This window comes from Diabrotica virgifera, chromosome 2 (assembly GCF_917563875.1).
Source record: "Diabrotica virgifera virgifera chromosome 2, PGI_DIABVI_V3a".
Taxonomy (NCBI): domain Eukaryota; kingdom Metazoa; phylum Arthropoda; class Insecta; order Coleoptera; family Chrysomelidae; genus Diabrotica; species Diabrotica virgifera.
This window is the reverse complement of record NC_065444.1, coordinates 32,045,821-32,061,523: the sequence shown is the minus strand read 5'-3', so window position 1 is coordinate 32,061,523 and position 15,703 is coordinate 32,045,821. Positions and strand designations below refer to the sequence as shown.

The 15,703-nt window shown below is 34.6% G+C and overlaps 1 protein-coding gene across 1 annotated transcript in view; it reads right to left on the bottom strand.

Moving 5' to 3' along the window:
* LOC114327274 (transient receptor potential channel pyrexia) overlaps nucleotides 1–15,205 on the bottom strand; it is a 76,460-nt gene extending 61,255 nt beyond the window's left edge. Inside the window, exon 1 of the mRNA XM_028275829.2 lies at nucleotides 14,620–15,205. The gene's annotated coding sequence lies outside the window, so the exon portion shown is untranslated. The remainder of the gene's footprint in view (nucleotides 1–14,619) is intronic.
* Between the last annotated feature and the right edge of the window lie 498 nt (nucleotides 15,206–15,703).

The window sequence follows — 15,703 nt, the reverse complement described above, 5'->3', positions numbered from 1 at the left end:
TTAGGATTTATTAGCAACAATTCTATTTAAGTTTGATGAAGCTTTTCTGATATTATTGTTTATGTTCTTCAATTTTAAATGTGGTATTTAATACGAAAAACCCATACATTCATGTCCAAACAAATGAGACTGACCTTTTTCTGGTGAAATGAGAATGTCTTCACACAAGACCCGTTTCCTGCTATCCTTGGCTGCGATCAAAACCTCGTCCTGGCTTTCAGTAATGTTCTCCTTTGAAGATTAGCTCGTATAGCTCCCGTTCCTGCTTCTGTCGTGATGCCGTGTTTCTACCTTTTTCGAAACTGCAATCAGCTACCGGGACACTCTTGGCTCAAGGAGGTTCTTTTACTCTCAACCTGGCCTACCTCTCGTTCCACGATAGATCTTCCACACTCACGGAACTACACCGGCTTTCTCACTCTCCGTACACTACCGTCTACTACTGGACTTCACTTCTCGACAGCTCAAAACATTCTGATCTCTATTTTTCATTCATTCCCCTACTTTCTAAATATCCCTTCCAGATTCACAAATCAACCTTCCACCACCAACTCTCATTCGCAGTATTCCTCAAAACCAATTTTTAATCTTTCTAAATATGCTTAATGGATTTCCAAAAAAATAGTTAATTCCCATTCTAAAATTACTTTCTACTATTTACAAAATTTAATGACCTATTATCTACTTCAAATGAGTCTTATTTAGCATAGGCTAATGATCGAACCTTCCGCGAACAACGATAATGACCTATTATCGATTTCACTTGAGTTTTATTTAGCATAGGCTAATGATCGAACCTTCCGCGAACAACGATAATGGTACGCGCATTCACTTTGTTTATTCTAAGCGCATTGTCCCGAGTTTCGTATGCTTCTTCTAATCACTTCTTAAAATTAAATATAACAATTTGTTGTATACAGGTTGTTCTAAATTTATATGCCCGTGGTTGAGAAAATTGCAAATATTTTATATTAAATTGAATTCTGTTTATAATTATCAAAATTTAATTTTCATATCAAATAGAAATATAACAGTATACAGTAGGAAAAATGAAAGAATACCCATGAACGAACATATAAAACACGCTGTATTTTCCTGTCACCGTGTCACAAAGAAAATTGTCCAGTGCAAGTACATGTAACAATAATTATTATATGTACTTGCGCGCAAACAATGCGCGAGTTAAATACAACGCATTTAATGTGTTTACAGTAAGTCGCGTGGTGTTCAATGTGCTAAGAGCTATATTTTGTTACTCGGGGGTTTTTGGTGTTACTGAACATGAATCCGCCGTCAGAACCGACTCCCCGGAGCACCTGGTGCCCAGGGTTACTGCTAAGGCACATCATCTGGAGTTGGCTGCACATGGATTCGCTCCCGGCTTCAGGTAGGAAGACCTAACCCTTCGGTCATAACTTAACTTTCGGGTATGAGTTTCGGAGCGAACTCGTGTACAATAAAAGTGGTTTTATAGGGGTTGGGAGCGAACCCATGTGCGCCGCTGGAGTTTCGAGGGTTTTCAACACTAAATTGATGCAAATAGATTATTGGAAGGGTTTTTTTGGGGTTGCTGAACACGAATATGACATCAGAACCGAACCTCGGAGCAATTAGTGCCCAGGGTGACTGCTACACACGTCCCGGGAACCAGATGTTCCGGGGATCGGTACTGATAATGTATTCGTGTTTAGTGACCAGAATTCGTGTTTAGGGCAATTTATGTCTATATATTCATCATCATCAGTAGCTCGACAACCCTTTTTGGGTCCTGGCTTGTTCTAGGATTTTTCGCCATTCTGTTCTGTTCCTTGCTTTGTCCTTCCAGTGGGTAATCTCAAGTGTTTTTAGATCTTGTTCCACTTGTTCCATGTATCTAAGTTTGGGTCTTCCCTTTGACCTTCTCCCTACTGGTGTTTGCTTCGTTATGTGTTTTGGTGTTTCGGTCTCCAACATTCGTTCAACATGGCCCATCCAGCGCAGACGTCCGATCTTTATGGATGTTATGACGTCGGGTTCGTTGTATGCTGCGTATAGTTCAAAATTATATCTTCTGCGCCATACGTCATTTTCTTTCACCCCCTTATATATGTGTCTAAGGATTTTTCGTTCAAACGTACCTAATAAGTTCTCATCGCTTTTCGTCAGTGTCCATGTCTCTGATCCATATATAAGGACCGGTTTTATCAGGGTTTTGTATATTTTGCATTTGGTTTTTCTCGTGATGTTGTTAGATCTTAGATGTTTAATGAGTCCATTATATGTTTTATTAGCAATATGTATTCTTCTCTTAACTTCTTCGCTGACATTGTTATCTGCGGTAACTAGTGAACCTAGATATGTAAAAATTTTTACGCTTTCGATGTTATAGTCTCCTATTATCAGATTCTGTAGGTTTCTTTGGCCTGTCGATTTGCTGGCCTTCATGTATTTGGTTTTTATTTCATTAATATTTAGGCCACTGTTTTGTGCCGCTCTTTCTATAGCATTAAATGCTTCTATCATTTCTCTTTTGCTTCTAGCTATGATATCAACATCATCTGCAAATGCCAATATTTGTACACTTTTTGTTATTATTGTTCCTCTGGTGTTGACTTTTAACTCTCTAATTATTTTCTCTAATGTGATGTTAAATAGAATACAGGATAGGGCATCTACCTGTCGTAGGCCCGTTCTAACATGGATTGTATCTGTTAGTGCGTTTTGAATTCGAACCCTGCTTTGTACTTTAAGTGTTTCTTTTACTATTTCAATGAGATGAGTTGGAATATTAAACTCTTTCAGGGCGTTGATCAGAAATTCTCGATGGATGCTATCATAGGCACTCTCAAAGTCAATGAAGAGATGATGTGTTTCTATATTAAATTCACTAGTCTTTTCCAAGATTTGTCTCAAAACGAAGATCTGATCTATTGTGGACTTCTGCCTGCAGAAACCACATTGATTTCCCTCAACTATTTGTTCCGCATATGGTCTCAATCGCTCAGACACAATATTTGAGAGTATTTTATATGCCACAGTCAGTAGCGTTATTGCCCGGTAGTTGTTACATTGAAGCTGATCTCTCTTTTTATGTAGTGGAATGATTACTCCGGTATTCCAGTCTTGTGGCAGTTGTTTATTATTCCATATGTTCACTATAAGTTCGTGTATCGCATTCAATAGGGAGTCTCCCCCTTCTTTTATTAATTCTGCGCTAATGTTGTCCAATCCAGGTGACTTGTTGTTTTTCAGTCTGGTAACTGCTTCTTGCATTTCAGCTTCTGAAGGGGGGATTGTTTCTCTGGTATCCATTTGATCCAGTATAATTTCATCGTATAGTGGATCTCCGTTTTGTTCAAACTTCTCTTTGAAGAACTCAGTCCATCTTTGCAGTATTTCACTCTGTTGAGTTACTATATCTCCTTCTTTGTCTCTGCACATCATTGTTCTTGGTTTAAATTCTTTTCTGCTGTTAAGTTTTTGGTAGAATTTTCTGGTTTCTGTTGGTTTATTTAATTCTTCAATTTCTTGGAGTTCTTTTTCTATATGTTCTCTTTTCTTTCTGCGGTGTATTTTCTTCTCTTCCCTCCTTAGCATTCTACATTCCTCCTCTGCCTGTCTTGTTCTATGTGATTGTTGTAGTCGTTGATATGCATTATTTTTTCTTTCTGTTATGTTACGACACTCTTCATCGAACCACTTCCCTTCAGTTGGTTTGACCTTTTTTGTAGACCCAAGATCTCTTTGGCAGCGTCTTGTATGATGTTTTTATACGCTTCCCATTCTCTGTTTATATCCTCGTGCTTTTGTCTGTTTTCTAGCCTTCCTTTTATATATTCTTTGTATTTGGTCCTTTTGCTGTTGTCAGCTAAGTTTTTTATTTCATATTTTTCAATTTTGGATCCATTTTCTTTTTTAATGTTTGAGATTCTGGCTCTTATTCTACTTTCCACTAGGTAGTGATCTGAGTCTGCATTTGCCCCTCGTCTGCTGCATACGTTTATTACGTCTGAGTGATATCTAGAGTCAATAATAACATGATCGATCATGTTTACTGTAACCCCATCTGGAGATCTCCACGTTCCCTTATGAATATTTTTTCGCTGGAAGCATGTGCTGGCAATGACCATGTTAAGGGAAGTTGCTAGATTTATTAGTCTGATGCCATTGTCATTGGATACTTCATGGAGGCTGATTTTACCTATCGTTGGTAGGTATTGTGGCTCTTTTCCTATTTTTGCGTTGAGATCACCATAAATAATTTTGATGTCATTCTTTGGGCATGAATGGTATGCAGCTTCTAGGTCTTCATAGAATTTTTCTTTGACATCGTCTTCTTTTTCCTCTGTAGGGGCATGCACATTTAAAATGCTATAGGGTTGCTGAAGACGAATATGACATCAGAACCGACCCTCGGAGCAACTAGTGCCCAGGGTGACTGCTATACACGTCCCGGGAACCAGATGTTCCGGGTATCGGTACTGATAATGTATTCGTGTTTAGTGACCAGAATTCGTGTTTAGGGCAATTTATGTCTATATATTAAGTAACTCTAAACATGAAGTAAAACCACTTCCATGTAAAAGGTATATTTACTAAAATTTTAAAAATCCCAATGGATTAAATAAAATAGGTTCATTCAGAACGTTCTGAATGAACCTATTTTATTTAAAAATCCCAATGGATTAAATAAAATAGGCTCATTCAGAACGTTCTGAATGAACCTATTTTATTTAATCCATTGGGATTTTTAAATATAGAACGTTCTGAATGAACCTATTTTATTTAATCCATTGGGATTTTTAAATAAAATAGGTTCATTCAGAACGTTCTGAATGAACCTATTTTATTTAATCCATTGGGATTTTTAAAATTTTAGTAAATATACCTTTTACATAGAAGTGGTTTTACTTCATGTTTAGAGTTTTTTAACTACATGGTATACAGCCAACCCAGGGTGCTACCCTCTTTTAGTTTATATATATTAAGTCATATGGAGCTTTGAAATCCACAAATATCTGGCCACTTTGAACTTTATGAGTTTTCTCAAAAATTTCATTCATTGATAAAATTTGGTTGGTTTGGTTGATTTCTTAGATCGAAAGCCGCACTGGTATCTACCCACTATGTGTTCGGTGTAGGGGAACATTCTTCTGTATAGCAGATTAGATAGTACGGTGTATGCCATATTGACTTGTTGAAAAAATACAAAATGTTTTATTAAAAATTTTTATAGATGAAAACTGCCTCCTAGATGTACCTACCGGACGTAAGCGTTTTGCGCAAATTTTATGTAAATAAGGTTTACATGAAAAAAATTGAAAATATTAAACAAGTTATTAAAAATAATTATACATATTATAGATTTGATGAAACAATTATTGTTTCGTGAGGATGATATATTGCAAATCTACTAATTGGTGTTTAAAAAATTTCCTCTGCAAACCTATTTGATTTCTACTATGAAGATACGAAAAGCACAATTTTAATATTTGTAAATAAAGCTCTCATGAATTTTCCCCTCTTGATATGTCAACCGATAAAATTTTACAAGAAAAACCAGTAACCAGTGCAACATTACGAAACAAAAATAGGAAATTTTACAAAAAAGTTGCACTCAATAGAATACTCAGAAGCAAAAATATATCAAAAGCAGCTAAATTAAGAACGTATAAAACTTGATTAAGACCAATAATTACGTATTCCTCAGAAACCTGGATCATGGTAAAAACTGAGCCGAAAAATGATAAAGAATCAGTGAATACGAAGAACAAACGAAGATCTAGAAGATTTATATATGGATCTTAATATAATTGCAGTAGTAAGCGCACAAAGATGGTTAGGGCATGTTAAAAGAATGGCCCACGTTAGAATGTCTAATAAGCGCTACCCTCTCTATTGAATTAGATATCACTCATAGTGGAGTATCGGGTGCATCTGCCTTTCTTAGCCGGTAGTGTCGAATCGAAAGTTGGAAAACTACAGGCCCATCAGTCTACTGCCACACCTGTTCAAAATACTCACCAAAGTCATAACTACCCGACTAACAAGGAAATTAGATGAATACCAACCATACGAACAGGCAGGTTTTAGAAAAGGCTATTCAACTTCCGATCACCTGTTAACCACAAAAATATTAATAGAAAAATGTAACGAATACAAGTTTCCAGTTTTTATAGCATTTGTAGACTACGAAAAAGCTTTCGACACTATAGAACACACGGCCGTAATAAACGCAATGCAAAATTGTAGAATAGACAGCAGATATATTAACTTAATAAAAGAAACTATGAACCACGCTACACAGCTACATACTACCCAAATGAAAATGAATACACGAACCCTGTACCATTAAGCCGGGGAGTCAAACAGGGAGACACTATCACCCAAACTGTTCACCTTAGTTTTGGAGGACGTGTTTAAAAATCTAAATTGGAAATATAAGGGAATACACATCAATGGCCGCTACCTCAGTAATCTACGATTTGCGGATGACATAATCCTGATAGCTACTGACCTACAAGAACTGCAAACCATGCTTTCAGAACTACACACAGAATCTTCTAAAATAGGACTGAAAATGAATTTAAACAAAACAAAAGTCATGCACTCCGAAGAAACCGTGACAATAATAAACGACAAAGTTATAGAAAAAGTTGAAGAATATATATACTTAGGACAAAAAATAATACTAAATAGGGAAATTCAAACGAAAGAAATAAAAAGAAGATGAAAGTTAGCATTGGCGGCATTCGGCAAACTGAACTATATGCTCAGAAATCAGCAAATTCAACTACATCTTAGATCTAAAGTTTTTGATGCATGCATTATTCCGATATTAACATATGGGGCACAAACATGGACAATCACAAAAAAGAATATGAACATACTCAGAGTTACTCAACACGCGATGGAAAGAGCAATGCTTGGCATATCACTTAAGGACAGGAAAACAAACACATGGATAAGACAAACACATGGATAAGACAGAAAACCAAAGTCACCGATGTGGTACAAAAATCATTAAAATTGAAATGGGAATACACTGGACATGTAGCTAGGAGCGATCTAAACAAATGGTACAGAACAATTCTAACCTGGAGACCATACCAACACAAAAGACCCAGAGGTAGAACTCCTATGAGATGGACAAATGATCTGAAACGAACTGCCGGGAAAAAGTGGCTACAAGTAGCGTACAACAAAAAACAATGAAAAGGAAGACTTGAAGAGGCTTATGTTCAGATGTGGACGTGAATGGCTAGACGAAGAAGAAGAAGTGTAAGATGGCTGGTGGCCAGTCCAGCGCATGTTAAGCGCTGCAATAGGTGGTAAAAAGAGGAAAGGACGTCCTAGGACTAGATGGCCTCATGAAATTAATGACGACTTGAGGTATATCGATGTAAGCAATTGGAAAACAAAAGCGAAGAACAAACAGAACTGGAGGAAGATTGTAAACTAAGCCATGAGCCTGCTTTCTAGAACTACTAGTAATATATTTATATTATCATTATTATAGTGTTGAATGGGGGGCCGACGTAGCGCAGGCGGTAGTATGCTTGCCTCGAGTGCTGAGGAGAAGAACAACTAGACATTTTAAAAAATTTCTATAGGCCACAGGTCAGTTCAGCCTGAATAAAATGAGTACCTTGGGTAAAACCAGGGGTAATAATATGCGGTTGAAGCGTAGTACTGACCCTGTTAGCTTACTTGTATCCCGTAGGCCCTAGATATAACAGGCTACCCTGCTATACTCCCAAAGCCACGTGAGCGGTATTAAAAGGGGAGACTATTATATTATTAGTGTTGAATAGACACTATAATAATGATAGTTGCTTAAAGACAATAGATCAGAATAAATGGAAGTAGACGATGGTGTGGCTTTAAAGATATTAAAAGAGAAAATTAAAATGGCATTAAAAATAGCAAAAATTGAAAAGCATTAGGTTCTGACAAAATCCCAGTAGAAATATTTTTTAACACAATATACAAAACAGTTACTCTGTACCTTTTGCGCCATCCCTAAAAATACAAACGCTTAAGACTGCAGTGAATACAGAGCAATATCACTAATAAAGTAATGTTCTCAAATTATTCTTGAAAATAATACATGGTCCTATAAACAAAAAACTGGAAGAAGGAATAGATGACAGTCAGTTTGGTTTCAGAAACGGACTAGGAACTGAAGAGGCGATATTTGCTCTTATGTGATAGCCCAAATATGAATGGCTATAAATATATTTGTTACGGTGCAAATTTGTTACGTTGATTTTGTAAAAGGAATTGATAAAGTAAGATTTGAAAAATTAGCCCAAATTCTAAAAACCAAAAACATAAACACAAGGGACTAGAACACGTAAATAATAAACATTTGAAATGTGGTATTACACAAGGATATTTAGAATATCATGGACACAGAAGAAAACGAACACGGAATTATTGCGAGAAATGGGTGTAAAGAACACGAAATAATAAACACAATAGAAGCTATGAAAGTTACAATATCTGGGACATTTAATGAAAGATTAATAATACAGGGAAAGATAAGAGGAGGAAGCAGTAGAGGAAAAAGCTGAGTGTCATGGTTGAAAATTTTAAGTTAGCTGGTTTAAATTCAGTTAAATAAAATCTTTAGAGCAACGGTAGATAGAGTAAAGGTAGTGATGATGATATCTGACCTCCGATTGGGAAACGGCGCTTAGAGAAGAAGACTAAAGAACATATGGGAAAAGGAAGCATTACCAATGAAATGAGCAGTAGGTACTATGTCCTCTTTATAAAAAAGGAAATAAAGCAGAATATAGGAGTGCTGTATTAAAGTAATATAAAAGAAAAAGGAACTATCTGACAGCTAGCAGATGTGGAAAACTTGGAAAAAGTGCAGGTATGCATAGCCAGCAAAATTATCGTTCTTTAATTCAACTCGTATATTGTTTAATAAACACCTAAAATAAATTATATAGCACTATTTCTGAAAATACGGAAGTCTACCGTGTCTATTGTAAATTCTAAACATTGGCTTGTTAATTTGTTACGTTTGCTTCTAAAAATACGGAATGGGACGTTTCGATGCCGCCGGTTCATCGCCGGCCGTTTCGATGCCGCTGGTTCATCGCCAGTCCATTTAATCGCCGTCATATCTCGCATTTCTTAGAATTCCTAATTAATACTAAAAATAACTAATAATTGTAACTGTCGAAAATTCGGAAATATATCAGATAGCGATTAATTGACTGGCGATGAATCGGCCGGCATCGGCATCGAACTGGCGGCATCGAAACGGCGGCGATGAAACGTCCTAGACCCCTAAAAATAATAGTTTATTTCCTACTCCATTAGTTTTCTTAAGTACATAAACGTTCAAGAAACCGTTAAAACTTGCAAATAAACAACAAAAATATTGATTTTGAAAAAGCATTTAACAAAGTAAGACATGAAAAATTAGTCCAAATACTGAAGACGAAAAACATGAACCAAATGGACTTCAGAACAATAACAAACCTTTACTGGAGTCAAAGAGCACAAATATTGTAATAGATAACGAACACGGTTCAAAAATTGAAATCAGATGAGGAGTTAGAAGGAGTACTATTAATAATATACGTTTATCCAAATCAATAGTTATTACAATAATTTCCAATTTCAGTTTACTTACAATAAAATAAACGTAAAAAAGTCTTAAAAGCATAAACATGCTTGTTGACTTAATCTGTCTAATATTGACAGGTTTATGTTTACTGTTTTTTTTACAAATCATTATTTTATTTTTTCAGTTTCTAATCTAATTTCTATGTTTTTTTTATCTAGTATAATTTAAATTTAATAAATTGTTACACAACTCCCTTTTTTCTTTTACCCAAGCAGTAACTAATTTTTTATACAAATAAAAATTTTTGATAATTTTAAAATTTATTGATTGTATATTCTTGGAGCAAAATATGTAATTGACCGTTGCGTGATTGTTTTAAAATGTGAAGACATTCGACATTCAATTTTCTTCTTGTTTCATAATTTGACACTTTTACTTTAAGAGGAATTTTATCTTTATGAATATTTTTAAGTAGCTCTAAGCAGTACAATTGCCGAACATCAAGAACCTGAGTTTCATGAAAAAGTTGGTCTGAGGGATATGTTTTTCGTTTTCCATATATTAGTTTAAGAAACCATTTCTGAGTATTTTGAAGGGTCATCAGATGGCAATCAGCTACTCCACCCCATCCTAAAATCCCATATACAAGATGAGATTTTACTAGAGACAGGTAAAGCATTTTAAGCTGTTCAACATCCAAAAACTCTTTTAAATAGCGAAATTTTGGTAGCAGTCCTCGTATTTTTCTTATGATATTTTTATTTGTAGGTCCCATTTAAGGTGCCTGTCAAACTCCTAAATATTTTATGTAGGTATTCTGCTTTAAATATTTGTTGTTTTTTATTTATTTTTAATGAATTAAAAGTTGGCAGAGAATTTTTATATATTGCAAAAGGTATATATTTAGTATTTTCATAATTTAATGTGAGTTTGTTTATTTGCAACCATGTTTTTATATTCAATGTATATAGTGAATCCATTTTTGAAGGAGCATTAGGTACTACATATTTAAAAGCTAAGCAATAACACTCAACGTAAGAACTATTAACAAAATATGAAATGCAGATGACACCGTCATTATGGCAAGTTTTGTTGAACTACATACTGCAACTACTGCTAAACAAGACAAGCCGTTTCTGTGAATAACGTGGACTATAAATAAATACATACATTTCGGAGATAGAACCGATAGAAAGGGTTCATAAATACAGATATATGGGAATCTAAATTTCAGACAAAAATGATCATAAACAAAGGACAGGAGAGATATGGCAAGCAATGCGTTTTTAAATATGAAAACATAATTCTCTGCAATAAAGACTTTAGAATAAGACTGAGTGTAAGAGCTCTGAGATGTTACCGAGATGTACTTCAATATAAACTTGAATGCTGGATACTGAAGCAAGATCACATAAATAAGTTATAGTAATTTGGAGACGGAAAGTAACAAATAGTCAGGGGTGGCCAAACTCCTTGATAGTCCGAGCCATTTTTCAAAATTTGAAATTTCTCGCGAGCCGCAATTAAACAATTATTTAAAAAGTGAAATAAAATGGTTTACATCGTTGTTTCAAATATGCAAATAATTCTACAAGCTACCTTTACTAATTCAAGATACTTCGATTCTTCATCATCCTTCCATCTTTTTCTGGGACGGCCTACTGATCTTCTATCGTCTCTCAAAAAACAACGTCTTTAACGCTCTGTCTTGTGCCACATGACCTGCCCATCTTACCTTAGCTTTTATATGTCTGACGATGTTTTCAGTACTATAAACAGTCACCAATTCAGCTTTGCGGCGCCTTCTACACTCTCCTGTCAAATCATTCATCTCTTTGAGGGCCAAATATCATTCTGAGAAATTTGCTTTCAAATATTTGGCCGTACAGTCTTAATTTAAATTGTCTTTTTAGCAGCTTAGATCTTAATAAATGATGATGGGGAGTATAATTCTCTATTCCACGCAGCTATCCTCTTTTTATATGTCGTTGTCATCTGTGATTACCGCCCTAGATATTTAAACTCTTTTACTACTTCGAAGTTGTGGTCATTAATAGTTATGTTCTGCCTAACTCTTGGTCTTGAATTTTTGGTTACTAGCGTGTATTTCGTCTTCTCCTCATTTCGAAAGCCTAGACTACCTGTTTCTTCTTCGAGTTGTGAAAACACCTCTCTTACGTCTCTTGTAGAATAAACGACTGCACCTATATCATCAGCAAAGGCCAACAATAGTTTTGATCATCGATTCGAAAATCCTCCTGTCAGTTTAGATGATATTTTACCTATTCCATATTCTAAGGCCAAATTGAATAGCAACAGTGATAAAGGGTCTCCGTGTCCAAGTCCTGATGTTACACTTAGTCTTTTACATATATTTATTGTCAGTAACTTAAGACATTTTGCAACACAAAAATTAATAGTAATTCAGGTACGTTTATTGAAAGCCACAAATAATCCTTCAAAGAGCCACATGTGGCTCGCGAGCCACAGTTTGGCCACCCCTGAAATAGTACATTCTTTCACGGTTTTTGCTGTGAATTTTAAAGAACCGCTTGGGTTGACATCAAATTTGGCACACGCATACCTAACATGCCAAAGAAAAAAAGTAATATAGTGCCGATGTGTGCTGTTACCCTGGGGCTGAGTTTCACCTTATCTCGTGGGTGAAAAAATATATGTCCAAGATAAGTCCCGAAATGGATACAATTTTAAGCAACTTTTGTTCTATAGAGTTTTTTCACAAAATCAATACTTTTCGTGTTATCTGCAAGTGAATATGTTGATTTTTCAATAAAATAACCACGTTTTTAGACGGTTTTTCGCAAATAACTCAAAACGTAAGCATTTTGTCGAAAAAATTATTCTTAGCAAAACTATGGCCTATAAAAACGTGAAAAAACGGTGTATATATTAGGTCTCTATACCTAGCAAAACAGAGTTATAGCTAATGAAATATAGGTTCATATTCGAAAAATTCCAAATAGAATAATTCAATGTGAAATATCCAAATAATGAAGCATTGTTGGGGAAATCACATTACAACTTTTTTAAAGTGTTTAAAAAAGCTTTATTTCTGTTTTTGCAAAAAAAAATTTTAGCATCAAATGTAAGCAAGTTACGCTCAAAATAAAGTTGGTCCCCTTTGTTTTCGCAAAAAAAATCAGGAAGATCACCCCCCAATTACTCAATTAGCAACTTAAACGAATTTAATCGTTACCGCTTCACAAGTTATTTTGCTTATGTTGTGTTTATACGATCTGTAAGTTTCATCGATTCAAAGTGCTTATTCTTGAACAAATTTGGTTTTAAAGTAAAATTTTTAAAAATTTTAATTTTGAAAAAAATGCTTTTTTTCAAAAAAAAATTTTAATTTTGAAAAATTGTTAGAGATACTGAAAATCTTAAACAATAAAAAAAGTCGGCTTTACTTTTCTGAATATTTTGTATTTTTTTGTTTTTCTGTAAGAAAAAAATTGGTTAAGATTCAGTGTTGCCAAATTTGCATACACTCGTGATAGGTGACTCGTTCAAGCCCTTTTAACTACAGCTCTTTCAAAAATGAAGACTTTAAACCGATGAAACTTACAGATCATAATATGATCAATATATACGAGAGTAAAAAACTTGTGGAGTGGTAACGATTAAGTTCATTTGAAATGCTAATTAGGGGGTGATTTTCCTGATTTCTTACCAAAAAAAGGGACGAACTTTATTTTGAGCGTAACTTGTTTACTTTTGATGCTAAAAATTTTTTTTAAAAAACAAAAATAAGCATTTTTTAAACACTTTAAAAAATTTAAAATGAGTTTTACGCAAGAAAGTGCTTCGTTTTTTGGTTATGGCACGTTAAAATATTCGATTTGGAATTTGACGAATATGAACCTATTTTTCATTAGCTATAACTCTGCTTCTACTAGTTGTAATGACCTAATATATACACCGTGTATTTCACTTTTATACGTGCTATATTTTTGTTAAGAATTTTTTTTCGACCAAATACTTACTTTTTGAGTTATTTGCGAAAAACCGTCTGAAAACGTGGTTATTTTGTAGAAAAATTAACATATTTACTCGCAAATAACTCGAAAAGTATTAACTTGGTGAAAAAACTTTATAGAACAAAAGTTGTTTAGAATTAGCCATTTTATCCATTTTCGAACATATATTTTTCACACCCAAAAGGGGGTGAAACTCCCCCCTAGGGCAAAAGCACACATCGGCACAATATCACTTTTTTCTTTGACTTGTTAGCTATGTGTATGCCAAATTTAATGTCAATGCAAGCGGTTGTTTAAAATTTAGAGGTTTTGCAATATTTCACCTTTAAAGAACGTACTAAAACACGGAAGTATTGCGAGAAATCGGTAAAGAACGCGAAATAATAAACACGATAAAAATGAGAAAGTTACAATATCTGGGATATGAAATGCTAAGATTGATGATACAGGTAAAGATAAGAGGAGGAAGAAGTATAGGGAAAAGGAGAGTTGAAAAATTTAAGGGACTGGTTTAAATGTATTTCAATAAAACTGTTTAGAACAGGGGTAGATGGAGTATATATAGTGATGATAATATCGAACCTTCGATTGGGAGACGACACTTAAAGAAGAAGAAGACTAAACGACATATGAGAAAAGGAAGAATTCCCAATGAAATGAGCAGTACTATGTCCTCTTAATAAAAAAGGAAATAAAGCAGAATATCAGAGTTATAGGAGTGTTGTGTTAAAGTAATACAAAAAAAATATAATAAGGACAACAACTATCTGGTATGGCAAACCTGGAAAAAGGGTACGTATAGCCGGCAAACATTAAATTTTTTTACTTCGAATGGTATATTGTTTAATAAACACATAAAAGTATGTAATTATATCACTATTTATGATACCTACTCAAGTCTACCGTGTCTACAAACATCGGCTTGTTAATTTGTTACGTTTGCTCCTAAAAATAATAGTTTATTTCCTACTCCATTAGTTTTCTTAAGTACATAAACGTTCAAGAATCCGTTAAAACTTGCAAATAAACAAGAAATAAATGTAATGTACTTACCGTAAACTAAATGGTTATAATATGTTTGATGATCTGCACTCGAAAAATATCCCAACAAAAAAACACTTAATTCGCGACATACCTAGTGTTCCCATCATTGATGGATAATAGGTATAATGTTATCCAATCAATCGAATACTTCGTTAAATATACTTCCGGATGTAACGGAGGATTAACATTGTTAAATCCATGGGTTTTGTTTCCATTGATAACAAAACACTCTGGCCGGTAAAAAAGACATCTAAAGATTCGCGTAGGTCGTCAAGTTAAAGTAACTGCGAATAACGCAAATTACTAAATTGCTAGTAAAGACATTCTCTCTCTTTTGAGTATGACGTGGAGGGGAATTGTCAATTAAAAGTGTTGTGTATGTCCCGTAAGTGTTCACAAAATTGCCGTACGTGTATTAATACGACTGACGATTTACTTCTAACAAAAGTAGAATGATGATGGTCTCTCGAAGATTAGTATTTAGTTTCTCCTGCTGGTGCTGGTGATACAGGTGGTGGTCGCGGCTTGAAAATACCTGTACCGTGGTAGGGTCAAAATCTCTCAATTTGGAATCATAGTAGCTGATGGTGACCTTGAACACGTGGGAACTCAAGACTCAATCAACATTCTTCAATTAATTTTGCAAAAATATACAGGGGAAATCAACTTCATTTATTTATTTAGTTTCTTGTAGGTAATCCGTTCTTGAGTTTTAGTGCTAATAAAATAATAAAGTAATTTACAAAAATAGGTGTATTTTACGGGATGAGTAGGAAGTTTGCAGGACTCACCTTCGGCTCGTCCTGGAATCATCCGAATCCCGTAAAATCACTTTTGGATGGTGTTAGGTAGATACAAACAACATTTTTTCTGCAGGCGTTTTATTATGTTAAAAAGAATCTGATGTAAATTCTTTAAATATTCAATAATGCATGGTCATACCCCAACTGGGAAGAAGTAGAATGAAGAAAAAGAAGAATTTTACGAACAATTAAAAATAATTATAGAATCTATCTATCTATAGAGTATTTCGCCCATTCTTGGACGTAAGCCTCCCCTTTTTCTCTTCAGGATTCTCTGTCCCGGGCTATAA